The sequence below is a fragment of the Bos indicus x Bos taurus genome, chromosome 25 (genome assembly GCF_003369695.1).
Source record: "Bos indicus x Bos taurus breed Angus x Brahman F1 hybrid chromosome 25, Bos_hybrid_MaternalHap_v2.0, whole genome shotgun sequence".
Classification (NCBI taxonomy): domain Eukaryota; kingdom Metazoa; phylum Chordata; class Mammalia; order Artiodactyla; family Bovidae; genus Bos; species Bos indicus x Bos taurus.
In genome coordinates this window covers 33,124,138-33,142,981 of record NC_040100.1, presented here as the reverse complement: position 1 = coordinate 33,142,981, position 18,844 = coordinate 33,124,138, and the positions used below count along the sequence as shown (strand labels likewise).

Genomic DNA, 18,844 nt, shown 5'->3' with positions numbered 1-18,844 from the left:
CTCAGACCCAAGGCGCCTGTAATATGCATGTGGGCACGCACGCGCGCACACACACACGGAATGAGTGTCTCGAACACCTTCACCACCCTTTGCAGGGGGAAGAAGATAGAGGTGTTTGAGGCATTCAATTACCCACTCACCCACCACCTGCCCATGGAGCTGCTGCATCTCACAATCCACATCCAACCCAGCATGCTCCCACCACAGGGCCTTTGCATAGACTGTTCCCGCTGCCAGGGACGCTCCTTCCCCAGATCTCCACATGGCTCATGCCCTCATGCCCTTCTGGTTATGGCTAAAATGCCCAGAAGACCTCTCTCTGATCATTTCCTTTAAACTTACAACCCCCAAACCGGCCAGCACTCCCAATTGTTCAAATTCTGCTTTCTTTTCTCTATAGTCGTTATACCTTCTGACATACTGTGCTTTATTCATTAAAGAGCCTCTTGATGAGGGTAAAAGAGGAGAGTGAAAGAGCTGGCTTAAAAGTCAACATTCGAAACACAAAGATCATGGCATCCTGTCCCATCACTTCATGGCAAATAGATGGGGAAACAATGGAAACAGTCTTTATTTTATTAACCCAAGTTTATTTTCTTGGGCTCCAAAATCACTGTGGATGGTGACTGCAGCCATGAAATTAAAAGATGCTTGCTCCTCGGAAGAAAAGCTATGACAGACCTAGACAGCGTATTAAAAAGCAGAAATAACGCTTTGCCGACAAAGGTCCATATAGTCAAAGCTGTGGTTTTCCCAGTAGTCATGTACGTATTTAGACCATGAGTCATGTGAGAGTTGGACCACAAAGAAGGCTAAGAGCCAAAGAGTTGATTCTTTTGAACTATGGTGTTGGAGAAGACTCTTGAGGATCCCTTGGACAGCAAGGAGATCAAACCAGTCAATCCTAAAGGAAATCAACCCTGAATATTTATTGGAAGGACTGATAATGAAGCTGAAGCTCCAGTTCTTTGGCCACTTGATCCAAAGAGCCTACTCACTGGAAAAGACCCTAATGCTGGGAAAGATTGAAGGTGGGAGGAAAAGGGGGCAACAGAGGATGAGATGGTTGAATGGCATCACCGATTCAATGCACATGAGTTTGAGCAAACTCTGGGAGATAGTGAAGGACAGGGAAGCCTGGCATGCTGCAGTCCATGGGGTTGCAAAGAGTCGGGCACGACTGAGCAACTGAACAACAATTCATTAATGTTGTCCATCATCCTCTACCAGGGAGTAAGCTCCATGTGGGGAGGGATTTTTGTTTTGCTCTCTGCTGAATTCCCACTGCCTAAACCAATCAGTGCCCGGGACATAGTAATAATATCACCTAACACTTAAAATAGTGCTGACAGGGTGCCAGGCATTTTGCTAAAAGCTGTATGTATTGCCCAATTGTTCAGTCGTTCAATGGCATCCAACTATTTGCGACCCTGTGGACTACAGCCTGCCAGGCTCCTCTGCCCATGGAATTTTCCAGATAAGAATACTGGAGTGGGTTGCACTTCCTATTCCAGGGGATCTCAGGGATAGAACCCAAGTATCCTGACTCAGGGATAGAACCCAAGTCTCCTGCATTGGTAGGCAGATTCTTTACCACTGTGCCACCTGGGAAGCCCACCGACTAATTAGTAGATGCTTAATGAACACTTCCTCCCTGGATGGACCAATGCACACCATGAGGTGTTTGCTTAAGTAGAAAGCAGAGACATTGGCACCAGACAACCTGAATCTCTCCAAATCCCAGCCCCAGCACATCCAAGCTGGGTGACCTTAGGCAAGTGTCCTAGGCTCTCTGAGCCTTTCTAGTAAAATGGGGATCACAGCCACTCCACAGAGTGGAGGTGAGGCCATTGTGCCAGGCCTGGGAGAAGGAGCTCTTGGAAACCTTAGCAAGTATATAAAGCCCTTCACTGCTGGCACACGAAGCCAGTGACACTCCTTTGTGGTAACTTGAAAAGCCTTGGCACCAAGTCCTGCTCTTCCCAAAGCAAGCCCGTGCCTGTGTGTGCGTGTTCCTCCCACAAACACGCCCTGGGAAAAGCCATCGTGCCCCTCCTTCCATCTTCCCTTGGCCAGCTAGAGAGCTCTCGCCCTCCTTCCCTGTCTGCCTTTCTCCCCAGTCCCTGAGCTGGGGAAACCTCCTGGGGCAGGGCGAAGGGCTGCCTGCTGTGGTATTGGCCCAGGGGCTCACCCCATGGGAGGAGTCTCTGCAGCCTTGGCCCAAAGCTGGAACTCAGTTGGGAAGGAGGGTCCCCAGGCCCTAGACTGAGAAAGGGGTAGTTCTAAGCCTCCCGTGTGCCAGGCACAGGGGGCAAGGAAGGCAGGTCCCTTCAGCTCACTGAGTCCCTCTGCAGTCACACAGATCTAGGTTCAAATACCAGCTCCGGCTCTTCCCCACTGTGTGCCCTTCAACCGGTCGCTTACCCTATCTGTGCCGTATATATTCGTGTATTCGATATCCACTGAGCCTCTTCACTCAGTAGCCCCATCTATGGGGCCAGACATTATACAGGACACTTGTTCTTTTTGTTGGTGTTGTTGTTTGGTTGCTAAGTCATGTCCGACACCTTGCCACCCCATGGACTATACACCCACAGGGCTCCTCTGTCCATGGGATTTCCCAGGCAAGAATACTGTGAACGTGAAGTGAAAGTGAAAGTTGCTCAGTCGTGTCCGACTCTTTGAGACCAGGCCAGAAAGCTGGAGTAGGTAGTCAGTCCCCTTCTCTGGGAGATCTTCCCAACCCAGGGATTGAACCCAGGTCTCCCACATTGCAGGCGGATTCTTTACCAACTGAGCCACCAGGGAAGCCCAGAATACTGTAGTGGGTTGTCATTTCCTTCTCCAGGGGATCTTCCCAACCCAGGGACAGAACCCCCATCTTCTGCTTGGCAGGCAGATTCTTTACCATGGAGTCACCTGGGAAACCCATGCTTTTATTATCATGCTATAAAGTTCGCATAATAATAATAACAAATCACCCACCAGGTTACCATGCAGATTAAATGAGATACTGTATATAAAATGCTTAGTCCAGTGCAGGCACGTGCCATGAGGCTGTCCCTCCTGCCCACCCTATACCCAGCTCCCATCCTGCAGTGTTCAGTCCCTTAGGAGGTTTTTCCTTTGGGATAATTGTTGTTGTTGTTTAATGTCAGACAATAGGAACCTTAGAGTTTATCTCTGCAGGTGACTTCAGTCCCCTCAGATGTCCAGTCCAGGGCTCAACTTCCATCAACCCACTTATTAGGGTGTAAGGGGTCAAGGCAGGGGTTGCCTGTGCAGCAGAGGAGGAGTGTCCTCTTTCTCAGCTTCTAGAATGCGGCTCAGGGAGGGTCAGCTCAAGGTAGAAGGTGGGTCAGTCCCCCAAACCCCAACCCCCCAGCCCCCCAGCCCTGCCTGAGGAACCAAAGAGCATTTTGTTCACCACACCCCTCTACCTTCCCAACTCCCCACTCTCCTCCCCACCCCTTTCCCCCCTCCGCCCCCCGCCCCTGCCCCAGGCAGATTCCCAGCCACGGGGGCCTCCTTGCAGGGTGTCTTGGAGGTAAGAGTCCTGGGCAGGAAGTCAGGAGACTGGGGTCCCATCCAAGCCCTAACACAAACCAGCTGTGGAACTCATACCTCACTCAGAGCCCCGGGCTGTGGGGGCCCCAATTTCCTTATCCAGCAAATGGGGACTCAAGACCTGTCTCCCTTACTGGTTAGGGCACTGAAAGTGCTCCTGGACCAAGTTCAAGCTCTAATCCATCACCATCACCTCCGTATGCCCGGAGCCACGTCCTCTGAGATGCAGTCTGAGAGCTGTTGTTAAGAGCTGCAGGTGTGGCTGTGTGTGTGCACATGTGTGTATGTGCAGGTATGCGTCTGTGATTTTAAGTCTTCGAGTCAACCCCCCTCAGATGGCTGGGAGTCCCAGTACATAGCCTTCTGGAGCACCTTGAAGATGCTGTAGACAGTGGACACATTTTTCTCTAAGTAGATATTTTCGGTTTTAGACGTATAGTTTCTGTCACATATAGTTTCTGAGTTTCTGAGCTCAACTCAGCCAAAGTAGTGCACAAGTAACCCCGGACAATACGGAAATGTATGGGGGAATCTGTGTTCCAATAAAACTTTATTTACAAAAACAGTCGGGGGAGGGGCAGATTTGGCCCCAGGGCTGATAGTTTGATGGGCTTCCCAGGTGGCTCAATGGGTAAGGAATCCACCTGCCAATACAGGAGATGCAGGATGGATCCTTGGGTCAGGAAGATCCCCTGGAGAAGGGAATGGCAACCCACTCCAGTATTCTTGCCTGGAGAATCCCATGAACAAGGAGCCTGGCGGGCTACAGACCAATGGGGGTCACAAAGAGTCGGACATGACAGAGCGTGCACGCAGGCTGTAGCTCATCACAGAGGAAGTCCTGATCCCTCTAAGCCTCCCATCACGCACCAGGCTGCTGCTTCTTCGAGGTTTCCCACGTTCAGAGAGTAATTTCTCCAACAGCTTTGCTACTCAAGGGGTGGTCTGCAGACCAGCATGGCTGGACTCTGAGTGCTCGTCATACACGCAGAGTCTCGGGCCCCAGCCCAGACCTCCCAAAGTGCTGCGCCATTTTAACAAAATGCTGAGGTGACCACATGCACGGTTAAAGTTTTAAAGCAGAAGGACATGGTCGGGTTTGTTGTTTGAGGCAGATCTCTCCGGCTGCCATTAGGAGGGTGGGCAGAGGGCACAAAGCTGGGAAGAAGATGGCCAGTGAGGAACTGAGAGGCAGGAGGGCCCACACCGAGTCCAGATGGAGAGACGCAGAGGGAACAAGGTCACGAGAGGACACGAAGGGCAAAATGTGGCGCGCTGTAATGGTCTGAGTGAGCTGAGGGAGGAAGTGCCAGCCCCTAAAATCAGAAGGCTGCTGTTCAAAGGCCAGCACCACACCACTGAGCACATGGGCTTGGCAAATGGCCAAACCTCTCTGGGCCTGTTTCCCCATCTGTATAATGGAGATAGTAACAATGTCTACCTCAGAGGGTGACTGTGAGGGTTAATTTAGGTACCCTTTGCTAAGCACAATGGCTGCCACCTAACAAGCACTCTGTAGACCTCAGCACTTTCTATCTAGCCACCCATCCATTCATATATCCACCTACGTACCCATCCATCCATCCACCCATCCATTCATATATCCACCTATGTACCCATCCATCCATCCATCCATATATCCACCTATGTACCCATCCATCCATCCATCCATATATACACCTACGTATCCATCCATCCATCCATGTATCCATCCATGTCTACCTATCTTCTACCTTTTATCCTTTCTTTTAAAAAATATTTATTTGGCCGCGCCAGGTCTTATTTGTGGCACACAGCATGTGGGATCTGGTTCCCTTACTAAGGATCAAACCAGGCCCTCTGCATTGGGAGCGCAGAGTCTTAGCCACTGGACCACCAGGGAATTCCCTCCTTTCTTCTTTTTAAAAAGTCAAACCTTAATGCCGGGAGACCGAGTCTGCTCGGTCTTGGCGCTATTGATATTTGGGGCAGGGTTATTCTGTTATTCTGTGGTGCTTCCCTGTGCGCTGCAGGGTGTTCAGCTGCATCCCTGGTCTCTACCCACTGGGTGCCAATAGCAGCCCCTCCCAAGTCGTAACGACCAAAAGTGTCTCCAAACACTGTCAGATGTTCCCTGGTGTAAAATCGTCCCATTGGAGGGCACTGATCTAGACATTATTGTTGTTGTTGTTGTTGTTGTTAGGCTGTGTTGGTGGGAGCAGGGAAGATGCTCACACTGACTTAAAGAATACACTCTGGAGCAGAACACGTAGATTCAAATCCTGACTCTGCCATTTACTAGCTGCACTGGGTAAGGGCTTTAGGAAAATATTTGTCCTTGGTTTCCTCATCTGTAAAATGGGGCTAAAAGTAATCCCTTCTTCACAGGGTTGTTGGCAACCCACTCCAGTATTCTTGTCTGGGAAATTTCATGGACAGGAGACCCTGGTGGGCTCTAGTCCATGGGGTTGCAAAGAGCTAGACATGACTGAGCGTGCACACACACAAACACACACACCACACACACACACACACACCACACACACACGGGGTTGTAGGAGGGAAAATGAGTTAACGTTAGAAAAGCACTTAGAACTCTAGCTGCACGGAGTGAGGTTAATATGCCTCTTGTGATGGAGAGTTTTTTCTTTCACCTTCTACTTGCAATAGGATGACAAACTAGATGGTGATCATCCACATTCAGACCTTGTGACGGCAAGCCCCAGTCCCAGGCTTGGGGAAACGATTAAGTCCTGGCTGGAAATGGTCTTTGGCCCCAAATGGCAAGGTACGTCCTTGCTAGGCGTGCCTAGGACGAAACCAACCTCAGCTCAGTGGAAAAGTGCTCTGATGTTCCCGGCTGGAACAGAAATCCACCCAAGGGCTTTGAAAGGGGGGACGCTTTTGGCAGTGGTGTTGGTCATTTCAAAACATCTGCCTGCATCTTGTGACAGCAGACAAAGCCTCCAGGGCCGGGAAATTATTTTTGATGTGAAGGGAAAAAAGGGGGATTTAGCAGTTCCAGCCAGCTTTGGGCTTCTGCATGCTTTGTGCAACCTTGCAAATTTATTGTTTTCAAATTGCGTGCAGCCAAGGGGTTTCCAAGGAGATGCCTGACTCAGTGCAGTTTCCCCAGCTTCGGAAGGCAGAAAGCAGCTTGGAATCCTTTTTCTGGTCAAATGGTGGAAGATTTTCAACGGCAGCTGAGCCCAGGGGCAAGAGCTAGTGGAGGAGGGCTCCAGAGGGACTTGGCCAGAAATGCAAGTCATGAAAGAGCCAGAGCAGCGAGTCTCAAACTCGGCCCACTTGATGTCTGGGGCCCCGGCTTCGTTGTCGGGAGGGTGGACTGCTTTGTGCATCGACATGTTTAGCAGCATCCCTGGATTCCACCCACTGTTTGTGTCTGTCAGGAGCACGCTGCCCCCTTCCCCCTCCACACGGCAAGTTGTAACAACCAAAATATCTCCAGACGTTGGCAAATGCCGCTGGGGAGTAAATTCAGCCAGGGTGAGAATTACTACTCCGAGGAGAGATGTTGAGTCAACCCGAGTCACAGTTGTTTCTGTCCAGAGGCTGCCTTCAGACAATGCCAGGCCAGTACACATCCCAGCTGCTCAGAGGTCATCTGGGTTCAGGTGTCCTGAAAGTCCTGGAGGGGTGGAGGCTCCCTGCTACAGAGGACACTTGTACGACTCTGAAAATTCACAGGCATCCAGTATCTCAGGCCCTCAGGCATCTTCTTAACACTTATCACAATTTTCATTAATGAGGTTTTCGCTTATTTAAAAAAGTATTTATCTATTTATTTGGCCTCACTGTGTCTTAGTTGCAGTACTCAAATTCTTAGTTTTGGCATGTGGGATCTAGTTCCCGGAGTGAACCCAGGCCCCCTGCATTGGGAACCCTGAGTCTTAGCCACTGGACCACCATGAAAGTTCCTACTTTAAAAAAAAAATGGTCTGTCCCACTGGAACATAGGGCTTCGCTGGGGGGACAGTGGTAAAGAATCCACTTGCCAATGCAGGAAATGCAGGAGACACAGGTTCAATCCCTAGGTCTGGAAGATTCCCCTGGAGAAGGAAATGACAACTTATGCCAGTATTCTTGCCTGGGAAATTCCATGGATGGAGGAGCCCAGCAGGCTACAATTTCTGGGGTAGCAAAAGAGTTGGACATGACTTAGTGGCTAAACAACAAACTAGAACATAAGCCCATAGGCAGGGCCCCTTGGACCCCATGCTCCTAACTCAGAGTCTAGCACACCGGGTGTGCTTTTAGTAAATACTGGGTCAGCCAAAGAGTTTATCCGGGATTTTCTGCAAGATGCTAATGAACTTTTTGGCTAAACCAATACCTCTCAGGGAGAGAGGATTGGATTAGCAAACACTTATTGCACATTTGCACCTGGCAGGCACACTTGGGAGCACTGGTGAAAACTTGGATGTCTGGACCCGAGTTTCTGAGTCAGGATGTCCAGGATGGGACCCAAGGATGTGCACTTCCTTCTAACAAGTTCCCAGATGATACTGATGCAGTTGGTTCAGGATCACACCTTGAGAACCACTGGTCTGAATGCTGATCCTGTCATTCTCAACCTTGGCTGGGGAGTTTAAAAGGCTGGATACCCAGGCTACATCCCAACCAATCAAGTCACAATCCCTAGAGATGCAGGTAATTCCAACGTGTGAGTGTTGAGAATTGCTCAGCTGTATCTTTTCCTGGGCAAACTCGCGGAGACAGTGAGGGACAGGGAAGCCTGGTGTGCTGCAGTCCATGGGGTCGCAAAGAGCTGGACACGACTTAGCAACTGAACAACAACAATCTTTTGTTTTCATTCTCGCAGGATTATTCCTCTCTCAGAGATTAGGAAACTGAGACTCAGAGGAGTTAGTTAGTTTACCAGATGCAACTCTGGTCTTTGGATCCCAGAGGCCATATCCTTTCAGTTTGCTTGTCCCTCTCTGTCAGCACAGGTTATAAATCAGACCACAGGGTGGTTTGTTTGTTTTATCATTTTCACAGTTAATAGTCACTGAGCACTTATGAAGTGACCAGCGTGGATGCTCTTATTCCCAGAGCAAACATTTGCCAACCATTATTCCTCCCATTTGACTGAGACACGGAGAGGTAGGGCAACCTGACCTTGGCCACGTAGTTAGGAAGTGCTGGAGCCAGAAGTGAACCCAACCATCTTCACGGCACTGTGTGGGCTCACGTGTGGGAGAAGCATGGGGAGATGGAAGGGGAGACTGGACCAGGAGGCAAGCCCATGTGAAAGCCAGGAGTGGAGGTGAGGCTGGGCAGTGGGTCTCAAGAAGGCAAGGAGCTGAGGACCCAAAGAGGGAGATGTCACAACTTGGAAGAAACTCAGAGACTGTTGGCACACACCCATACCCAGAAGGCGCCCAGGCAGCCCTCTGCCTCCTCTGGGCTGCATCTTACTGTCTTCTTGTCTCAGCAGTAACCAATCTCAGGGATTGCCCTGCCCATGGCTTCCAGTCAAAGCATATGATTGGCTAATACCAACTGCAAAGTGCAGTCCTAGCTTCCCTGAGCATCAGTGAGCTCAAAACACCCTCATTAGTAGCGTCCCCAGCTCCAGCCCTGGCCGAGCTGACCTTGCTCATTTTCTCCCTACTCTCCTGTCTGGTCCCTCCAGCTTTCTGCATTTGTTGGCTACCTTCCCAGTTCTGGACCTTGGCTCTGTTTTCCTGATTCCAGCAGCATGTCTCTCACTTGGCACAGTGTCACCATGAACAGATAACTGGTAGACATGGCACCCCCTCCATCACCTCACCATTTGGCACAGCCCTCAGAGCCACCTATATCTGAGCTCTCATGGACCCCCTCATGCTGGGTGTCCTCAGGCACACCCCCCCCAACCCCACAAAAAAACAGTGATGAGACCTGAGCCCACATGACACCAGGGAACCGTTGATTCCTGCTGGTACTAAAGCGAGCATCAGGCAGAGACCTACTGCACACGGGGCTTTTCCTGACAGTTACCCTGCCATATCTACATACCCACAAGGGCTCAATGGCTCAGTAGTGTCCGACTCTGTGCCACCCCATGGGCTGTAGCCCACCAGGCTCCTCTGTCCAGGGGATTCTCCAGGCAAGAATAATGGAGTGGGTTGCCATTCCCTCCTCCAGGGGATCTTCCCGACCCAGGGATCCAACCTGCATCTCTTGTGTCTCTTGCATTGGCAAGTGGATTCTTTACCACTGCACCACCTGGAAAACCCCTAGTTATTTAATCTATTTCTTCAAATCAATGCCCTTTTCAGCTTTGAACAAATGTATTTGAAATGGCTTCTTTATAGTATTGCCATATGTAGAAAGGGATTCCTTGGTAATTCAGCTGGTAAAGAATTCACCTACAATGCAAGAGACCCTGGTTCATTTCCTGGGTCAGGAAGATTCACTGCAGAAGGGATAGGCTACCCACTCCAGTATTCTTGGGCTTCCTTGGTGGCTCAGTTGATAAAGAATCCACCTGCAATGAGGGAGACCTGGGTTCGATCCCTGGGTTGGGAAGATTCCACAGAGAAGGGAATGGCTACCCAGTCCAGTACTGTGGCCTGGAGAATTCCATAGACTCTATAGTCCATGGGGTCACAAAGAGTCAGACACAACTGAGCAATTTTCACATATGTAGAAAGCGAGTATCTCCTGCCATAGATAGAGGGTCCCATCATGGTAGAGAAGATGGGAAAAGACCTTAATTTCAAAGGGTCAGCGCAGCCTGAGACTTGAAGTCTGCCTGGAAAGGGAGATTCCCAAACAAAAGAGAGATGGCAGAGACAGACTAGCGTCACATCAGGCCTCATTGCTCGACACTATTGGAAGGACTGACAGAGGGAACCTGAAACAAGAACGTGCTCAGTAGACACGATGGTCTTTAAGGCCTGGCCCATCCACTCCTCACCAGCCTATCCGTCAAGGCACAGGGGCAGGCAGCCCGGCTCCTCAGCACTTGTGCTTGGCTGGTTTTGGAAACGAGCTGTCAGGAGCTTGGCTGCCGGCTCTGGTGCTGGAAGGGATCCGACTGCTTGCGAAGCACAAAAGCGTTTCCCACTCCACCACGGGGTCCAAGCCTCGTTGGACAAATAGAGGGGCTGGCAGCAGGCACTGGGGCCCTCAGATGGTGACTGCAGGTCCTCACCCCCATAGATAGCGCACACCCTACTGCCCCACACCCTCCCAGGGGAGGAGAGGTTCTGCTGGTGCTAATGACCCCTTGGAAGTCAAAACCCCAAAGAAACTTCAGAGTGAAAGCAGAAACCTTACAAGGTGAAAATTCAGAGCCCCTGTGTTCTCTACAGTCCTTTCCAGGCCTGGCTGCTTTCTTGCATTTCCTCCAATGTACAGAGCAGATGTGGAAAAAGATGGGAAAAATGGAAAGAGTTGCAGATTTTATTTTCTTGGGCTCCAAAATCACTTCAGACAGTGACTGCAGCCATGAAATTCAAAAACGCTTGCTACTTGGAAGAAAAGTTATGACAAACCTAGATGGCATATTAAAAAGCAGAGACATCACTTTGCTGACAAAGGTCTGTATAGTCAAAGCTATGGTTTTTCCAGTAGTCATGTACAGATGTGAGAATTGGACCATAAGAAAGGCTGAACGCTAAAGAATTAATGCTTTGGAAGTGTGGTGTTGGAGAAGATTCTTGAGAGTCCCTTGGACAGCAAGGAGATCAAACCAATCAACCCTAAAGGTAATCAACCCTGAATATTCATTTGAAAGACTGACTCTGAAGCTGCAGCTCCAGTACTTTGGCCACCTGATGCGAAGAGCCTACTCAGTGGAAAAGACCCTGATGCTGGGGAAGACTGAGGGCAAGAGGAGAAGAGAGCTGTTGATGAATATCAGGGTTGTTGTGGTGTATCAATATATACCAGGGATAGTACCTATCAGTACAACACAGTATCCATTCAAGACATGTAAGACTCAGGAATAAGAAGGAACAAACTAGGGATCTCAACTATGCTGAATGGAAAAAAGCCTAATGAAAAAGAGTGGCTAGAGTATGGTGCCCTTTATGTAATTATTCTGGAAAATGCAAACTAATCTGTAGTGACAGAAAGCAGATCAGTGGTTGTGTTGGGAATGGGGGGGGGGCGGGTCAGGAGGAAGAGATGACAAGGGACACAAGGAAATCTTTTTGTATGTTCACTACTTTGCTTGAGGTGGCAGCTTCATGACATATGTGTGTCAACGCTTCTTACAGTCTACACTTGAAATATAAACAGTTAATTACATGTCAAGTAAAAATAGAGCTGTTAAAAGAAAAACGTGAGGGTCCAAATAATATGTGGGCCAAGTTTGTTTAACCCCTGGACTACAAGTATTTATCCTCTGATTTAAAATCCCCTCCATAAAAGCAAAAATAAACAAATGGGACCTAATTAACCTTAAAAGCTTCTGCACATCAAAGGAAACTATTAGCAAGGTGAAAAGACAGCCTTCAGAATGGGAGAAAATAATAGCAAATGAAGCAACTGACAAACAACTAATCTCAAAAATATACAAGCAACTCCTACAGCTTAACTCCAGAAAAATAAACGACCCAATCAAAAAATGGGCCAAAGAACTAAATAGACATTTCTCCAAAGAAGACATATAGATGGCTAACAAACACATGAAAAGATGCTCAACATCACTCATTATCAGAGAAATGCAAATCAAAACCACTATGAGGTACCATTTCACACCAGTCAGAATGGCTGCGATCCAAAAGTCTACAAATAATAAATGCTGGAGAGGGTGTGCAGAAAAGGGAACCCTCTTACACTGTTGGTGGGAATGCAAACTAGTACAGCCACTATGGAGAACAGTGTGGAGATTCCTTAAAAAACTGGAAATAGAACTGCCTTATGATCCAGCAATCCCACTGCTGGGCATACACACTGCGGAAACCAGAAGGGAAAGAGACACGTGTACCCCAATGTTCATCGCAGCACTGTGTATAATAGCCAAGACATGGAAGCAACCTAGATGTCCATCAGCAGATGAATGGATAAGAAAGCAGTGGTACATATACACAATGGAGTATTACTCAGCCATTAAAAAGAATACATTTGAATCAGTTCTAATGAGGTGGATGAAACTGGAGCCTATTATACAGAGTGAAGTAAGCCAGAAGGAAAAACATAAATACAGTATACTAACGCATATATATGGTATTTAGAAAGATGGTAACAATAACCCAGTGTACGAGACAGCAAAAGAGACACTGATGTATAGAACAGTCTTATGGACTCTGTGGGAGAGGGAGAGGGTGGGAAGATTTGGGAGAATGGCAATGAAACATGTAAAATATCATGTAGGAAACAAGTTGCCAGTCCAGGTTCGATGCACGATGCTGGATGCTTGGAGCTGGTGCACTGGGAGGGCCCAGAGGGATGGTATGGGGAGGGAGGAGGGAGGAGGGTTCGGGATGGGGAACACATGTATACCTGTGGCGGATTCATTTTGATATTTGGCAAAACTAATACAATTATGTAAAGTTTAAAAATAAAATAAAATTAGAAAAAAAATAAAAAAAAAAAAAATAAAATCCCCTCCAGGGACTTCCCTGGTAGTCCAGTGGTTAAGATTTCACTTTCTCTTGCAGGGGATGAGGGTTCGATCCTTGGTCAGGGAGCTAAGATTCCATATGCCTCATGACCAAAAAATCAAAACGTAAAACAGAAGCAATATTGTAACACATTCAGTGAAGACTTTAAAAGTGGTCTACATTTTTTTTTTTTAAATCTTAAAAAAAAAAAAGAAAAACCACTTCATCCTCATTTACTTAGACTTCATCAGGCACCGTGCATTTTGGGAGGCACTGAGGTTGCAAAGGCATGGTGAGAAATTCCCATGACAGCAGTGGTGCAGAGGGGCCTGGCCAAGGTGAAGATGGTGGCAGAGACAGCCTGTTACCTGTATTCTCCAGTTAAACTCTCAAGGTTTCCTGAAGAATCTAAAGCAATTGAACTTTTTCTCTCTGTAAATCTAGTCGGCCTATTGAAGAACCGAATGCCCTCTCAACAAGCTGCCAGCCCATTAGTTGGCAACATCAAAAGCAAGCAGTGCACTTAGGAGGCCTCAGCAATGGTCCAGGCAAGAAATGATGGAGGCTCAGGTCAGAGCGGAAGCAGAGGAGGAGGGGTAGTGATGAGCTTCTGAAATTTGAACCAACAGGATTTACTGATGGAGAGGATGGGGGCGTGGGAGAGAAAGAGCGGCATCCAGGTGGACTCTGAGATTCAGGATTGAGCCCTGGAAGCTTCTGGAAGCATCTGGAAGTGAGAGCTACTAACTGAGATGGGGGAAGGGGCTCCAGGTGAAGGAGAGCCAACAGGAAAGTTCCCAGCTTGAAAGCTGGCTCATTCTGTTTGCTACAGGAAAGCCTTCAGCCGGGGGGTGGGGGGGGGGCAGGGGGGGGTGCAGTGAGGGTGGGGGGAAGGGAGGTAGAGGGGGGAGGCTGTTGAGCAGAAGCAGAGAAATCCGATTCCTCTCTCTGACAGCCAGTCAACGCTAAGCTTCTGCCTCATCCTGACTCCCCAGCTCCTAACATCATTCGCTCCCACCACATTAGTAATCAAGATGGAAAATGAGATTTTGATTCAAGGGCATGCATCTCAGAGGGGCGGCAGAAGCCCCAGAGGGACATATACATCTGCATAAACCTGGGAAGATCTGTGTGGCGGGCTGAGCCGGCCTGAGCCAGCCGGATCCCTCCAGGGAAGAACGGCTGGGCTTGGTTCAGAAGCTTGGAAGTAAAATGCAATTAGAGAAAATCTGATTAGAATGGGATGACTGTGCCTTGCCTCTTGGAAAGATTTGGTTCTCCCAATATTTTTGAGTCTGGAAGACAGAGGGAGGAGGAAGGGGTGAGAGAAGAGCAGACAGCTTAAAATTGTCAAGATCAACTTGCTCTACAACCTGCACGCTTGCCTGCTTTTTACCAGCAGCACTGGGGACCCCGGAGGTTGTTCACAGTGCAGATTCTCAGGCTCGACTGCAGACCTTCTCGGTCAGGATCTGCATCTCGATGCAATCCCCAGGTAACATGGGTGATTTCAGCACAGAAAATAATAGTTGAGACCCAAGTCTATTTTGCTGTTCTCCAAGAGTCAGGGGCTTCACAGGTAGCACTAGCGGTAAAGAACCCGCCTGCCAATACAGGAGACATAAGAGACATGGGTTCGATCCCTGGGTTGAAAAGATCCCGTGGAGGAGGGCAAGGCAGCCCACTCCAGTATTCTTGCCTGGAAAACCCAATGGACAGAGGAGTCTGGTGGGCTACAATCTATGAGGTTGCAAAGAGTTGGACACAACTGAAGCGACTTACGCACACAAGAGTCAGGCTTTCACCCACCATCTTTACCACTATAGGCATGTCCCTTCACACCATTTGTAACATGGTTAATAATCTTTTAAAATCAATTGTCTTTTTAACAATTAAAAAAAATGTATCTGTTTAAAAATAAAACGTTATATCACTATTATCAGTGGAAAACTGGCATCATCTGCCATAAGGGAAATAACCATTAAAATGTACGAACAAGATGAGAGTAAAAGCGTGTGATTTAAACTCTGGGTACAGCTGCCAGCCCAAAGGTCTCAGCCTGAGGTCCACATCCTCTGCTTCAAAGGGAGATCAGTTGGAGTTAAAGAGCTGAGGAAGGCATTCTAGCATCCGATGGAGAATTTCCCCTTGAGAGCATCACAAGGGTTGAAGGGGACTTCACTGATGGTCCAGTGGTTAGGAATCTGCCTTCTAATGGAGGGGACATGGGTTCCATCCCTGGTCTGGGAACTAAGATCCCACGTGCTGAGGCAGAGCAACAAAGCCCTGTGCCACAACTAGAGAAGCCTGTGCACCCCAGTGAAGAGCCCACATGCTGCAGTGAAAATCCAGCACAGCCAAAATGTTAAGAAGGAGGAAATACCTTCTCACCATGTGATTGCATGCTATTAATGCTGCGTCCTTGCTTACACACCCAGTCATTTCCCCTGCCGGGACCTCACGCCCACAACTGCAGAACAAGCGCTGTGGGACCGCAGCGCCTCTCCCCCACTGCCTCCCCTCCCCCCTCCTCCCTCCCCCGAGGTCCTTGTATCTTCCACCCTCCCCACCACCCCCTCTCGCCCCACAACGTTGAGTCTCCCTGTAAAGGGCACCTTGGACTGGGTAATCCAGAGACAAGCCCCTCCTCTGGCCACGCCCCTTCCCTAGCCACGCCCCCCACTGGGAGCCTGGTTTTCAGGAGCTATCAGTTCTCAAAGGCAGCAACTCACTCTGTGACCATCAACTGCTTCAGCTCAAAAAGGCCACCCACCGTTCTTTAAGCAGTGGTCAGTACGACTGGGTGACATCCCAAGGCCCCAGAGTGTGAGGACCCAGGATAAGTTACAAGGCTTGGGGTTTGGCCTAGGGGATAGACCCCCATGATCATGGTAGACAGCTAAGGCTGTCTACACAGCCCTGAACCACTGGGACATTCAAAATCTGCTTAGGGAACTGTGTAGACCTGGTCTTTCAAAGTGAATTCCTATGACCACCGGGTCAATAATTGCTGTGCAGCACAGAAAAAGATAGTTGTGTGCTTAGTTGCTCAGTCATGTCTGAGACTCTTTGCAGCCCCGTGGACTGTAGCCCACCAGGCTCCTCCGTCCATGGGATTTTCCAGGCAAGAATGAGTACTGGCTTGTTTGCAAAGGAACTGGTAATTAAATAATGATGATTAATAAAAATCCACTTGGTGGCAAAAACTGATCAGCAGTGATGAGGCTGTTAGTAATCCTTGAAAACTTCCCTGGAGATACACGGAAAGGGGAAATGTTTGCTCCCTACCCTCACCCAAAAGATCCCTTTTTCTTTATCACTAATGTATTGATTTTATTAATTAAATAGATTAATAAACACCTCTATTGAGAGTTTACTGTGTACCAAGCACATTCTAAGGGATCCATAAAGATCAACTCACTAATCCTCATGCTGTCGGCATCAGACAGGAATCCTGACCCCCAGTTTCACAGGTGAGAAACCAGCCGCTGTGACCCAACTTAATCCCAAGTCACCTCCAGGCCTCAGACTCATGTGGTAAAACCTGATGATGAACTGTATTTGATCCGCTACAGGAAACACCAAATTAAAGAAATCGCTTGCACAAACGGCCCAAAAGTAGAAGCCATTCAAGCATCCATCGAGGGATGAATCGTATATACATCCATGCAATATCATTCAGCTTTATGAAGGATACTCTGATGCAATCTACAGCACGGATGAACCTTAAAGACATTGTGCTAAGTGAAATAAGCCAGATACAAAAGGACAAATACCGTATGATTCTACTTAGCTAAAGTACCTAGTCAATTCATAGAGACAGAAAGTGGAATTGGTGGTCACCAGGGGAGAGGGAGGGGGATGGGGAGTCATGGTTTAATGGACACAGAGTTTAAACACAGGGTTCTTCATACTTTGGGAAGATGACAAATGTTCTAGAGATGGACAGTGGTGATGTTTGCATCATGTGAAGATACATAACATGACGGAAAGCATTAGTCGCTGAGTCATGTCTGACTCTGCAACCCTATGGACTGTAGCCCACCAGGCTTCTCTGTCCATGGGGATTATCCAGGCAAGAATACTGGAGTGGGTTGTCATGCCCTCCTCCAGGGAATCTTCCTGACCCAGGGATTGAACCCGGGTCTCCGGCATGGCAGGCAGATTCTTTACCATCTGAGCCACCAGGAAAGCCGGACTTGATGGAACTATACACTTAATAATGGTTGCTATGAACCGAATGTCTGTGTCCCCCCAGATTCAGATGTTGACACCTAACCCTCATTGTGACAGTATTGGGAAGTGGAGTAGTCTGTGGGAGGTGATTAGGTCAGCAGTAGCCTCATGAATACCCACTCCAGTACTCTTGCCTGGAAAATCCCATGGACGGAGGAGCCTGGTAGGCTGCAGTCCATGGGATCGCTAAGAGTCGGACACAACTGAAGTAACTTAGCAGCAGCAGCAGCCTGATGAATGGGAGTAGGGCCCTTCTGAAAGAGGTCAGGGAGCTCCACACCTCTCTGCCATGTGAGGACACAGGCAGAGGACAGTATCCAAGAACCAAGAAGCGAGTTCCCACCAGACACCATGCCTTCTGGGGCCTCGATCCTGGACTTCTCAGTCCTCAGAAGGCTGAGATACAAATTTCTGTTGTTTATAAGTCACCCAGGCTATGGTATTTTTGTTATAGCAGCGCAAAGCAACTAAGACAATGGCAAATACTTTGTTATGTATATTTTATCACAATAATAGACTGATTTTTCAAGGAAGGAAGGAAGAAGGAAGAAAGGAAGGGAGGAAAGAAAGAATCTGCATGACCTCCTGTGTCTTCCCCTCCCTCCAAACTCATCCCACCTGCATCATCTTGAGAACACTCGCCCCCACCCCAGTCCTTCGGCTGCCTAACTCCCTATCCACCTGCTCTTGATGTAACTGCGACAACTGCCTGTCTGATCTACCTGAAGTAAGGACCCCAGGAGATCTCTGGCAAATCTCCTTGCTTCTTCTCTCACTAACACTTATTACAACCTTGCAATTATTTAGAGGAACTTCTGTTTTATGGGCTTCCCTGGTGGCTCAAACTAAAGAATCTGCCTCCAATGCCAGAGACCTGGGTTCAATCCCTGGGTCAGGAAGATTCCCTGGAGAAGGGAATGGCTACCCACTCCAGTAGTCTTGTCTGGAGAATCCCATGGATAGAGGAGCTGGAAGGCTGCAGTCCATGAGGTCACAAAGAGTCAGCTAACACTGAGCAACTCTTTGTGACCCCACGACTGAGCGACCAACACTGGGCTTTCCTGGTAGCTCAGTTGGTAAAGACTCTGCCTGCAAGGCAGGAGAACCTGGTTCGATTCCTGGGTCAGGAAGATCCCCTGGAGAAGGGATAGACTATCCAGTCCAGAATGCTTGGGCTTTCCCTGGTGGCTCAGACAGTAAAGAATCCACTTGCAATTCAGGAGTCCTGGGTTTGATCCCCTGGAGGAGGGCATGACAACCCACTCGAGTATTCTTGCCTGGAGAATTCCATGGACAGAGGAGCCTGGCAGGCTACAGTCCATGGGGTCACAAAGTGTCAGACATGACTTAGTGACTAAGCATAGCACTCCATACTCCACGCCAAAGGGTGGCCTATGTGGGTGGCCTTAGAGTGCCCCCATAATATCCATTAAACCCTGGCTGCAGCCCACTAAACCTCACCAAACATATATACAATAAAAGGGGGTAGTGTTTGCAAG

The 18,844-nt window shown here is 48.7% G+C and overlaps 1 protein-coding gene across 1 annotated transcript in view; it reads right to left on the bottom strand.

Annotated features, from left to right (window-relative positions):
- Positions 1–18,844, bottom strand: part of TEKT5 (tektin 5) — a 49,519-nt gene that overhangs the window by 13,792 nt on the left and 16,883 nt on the right. The gene's annotated exons all lie outside the window — the stretch shown is intronic.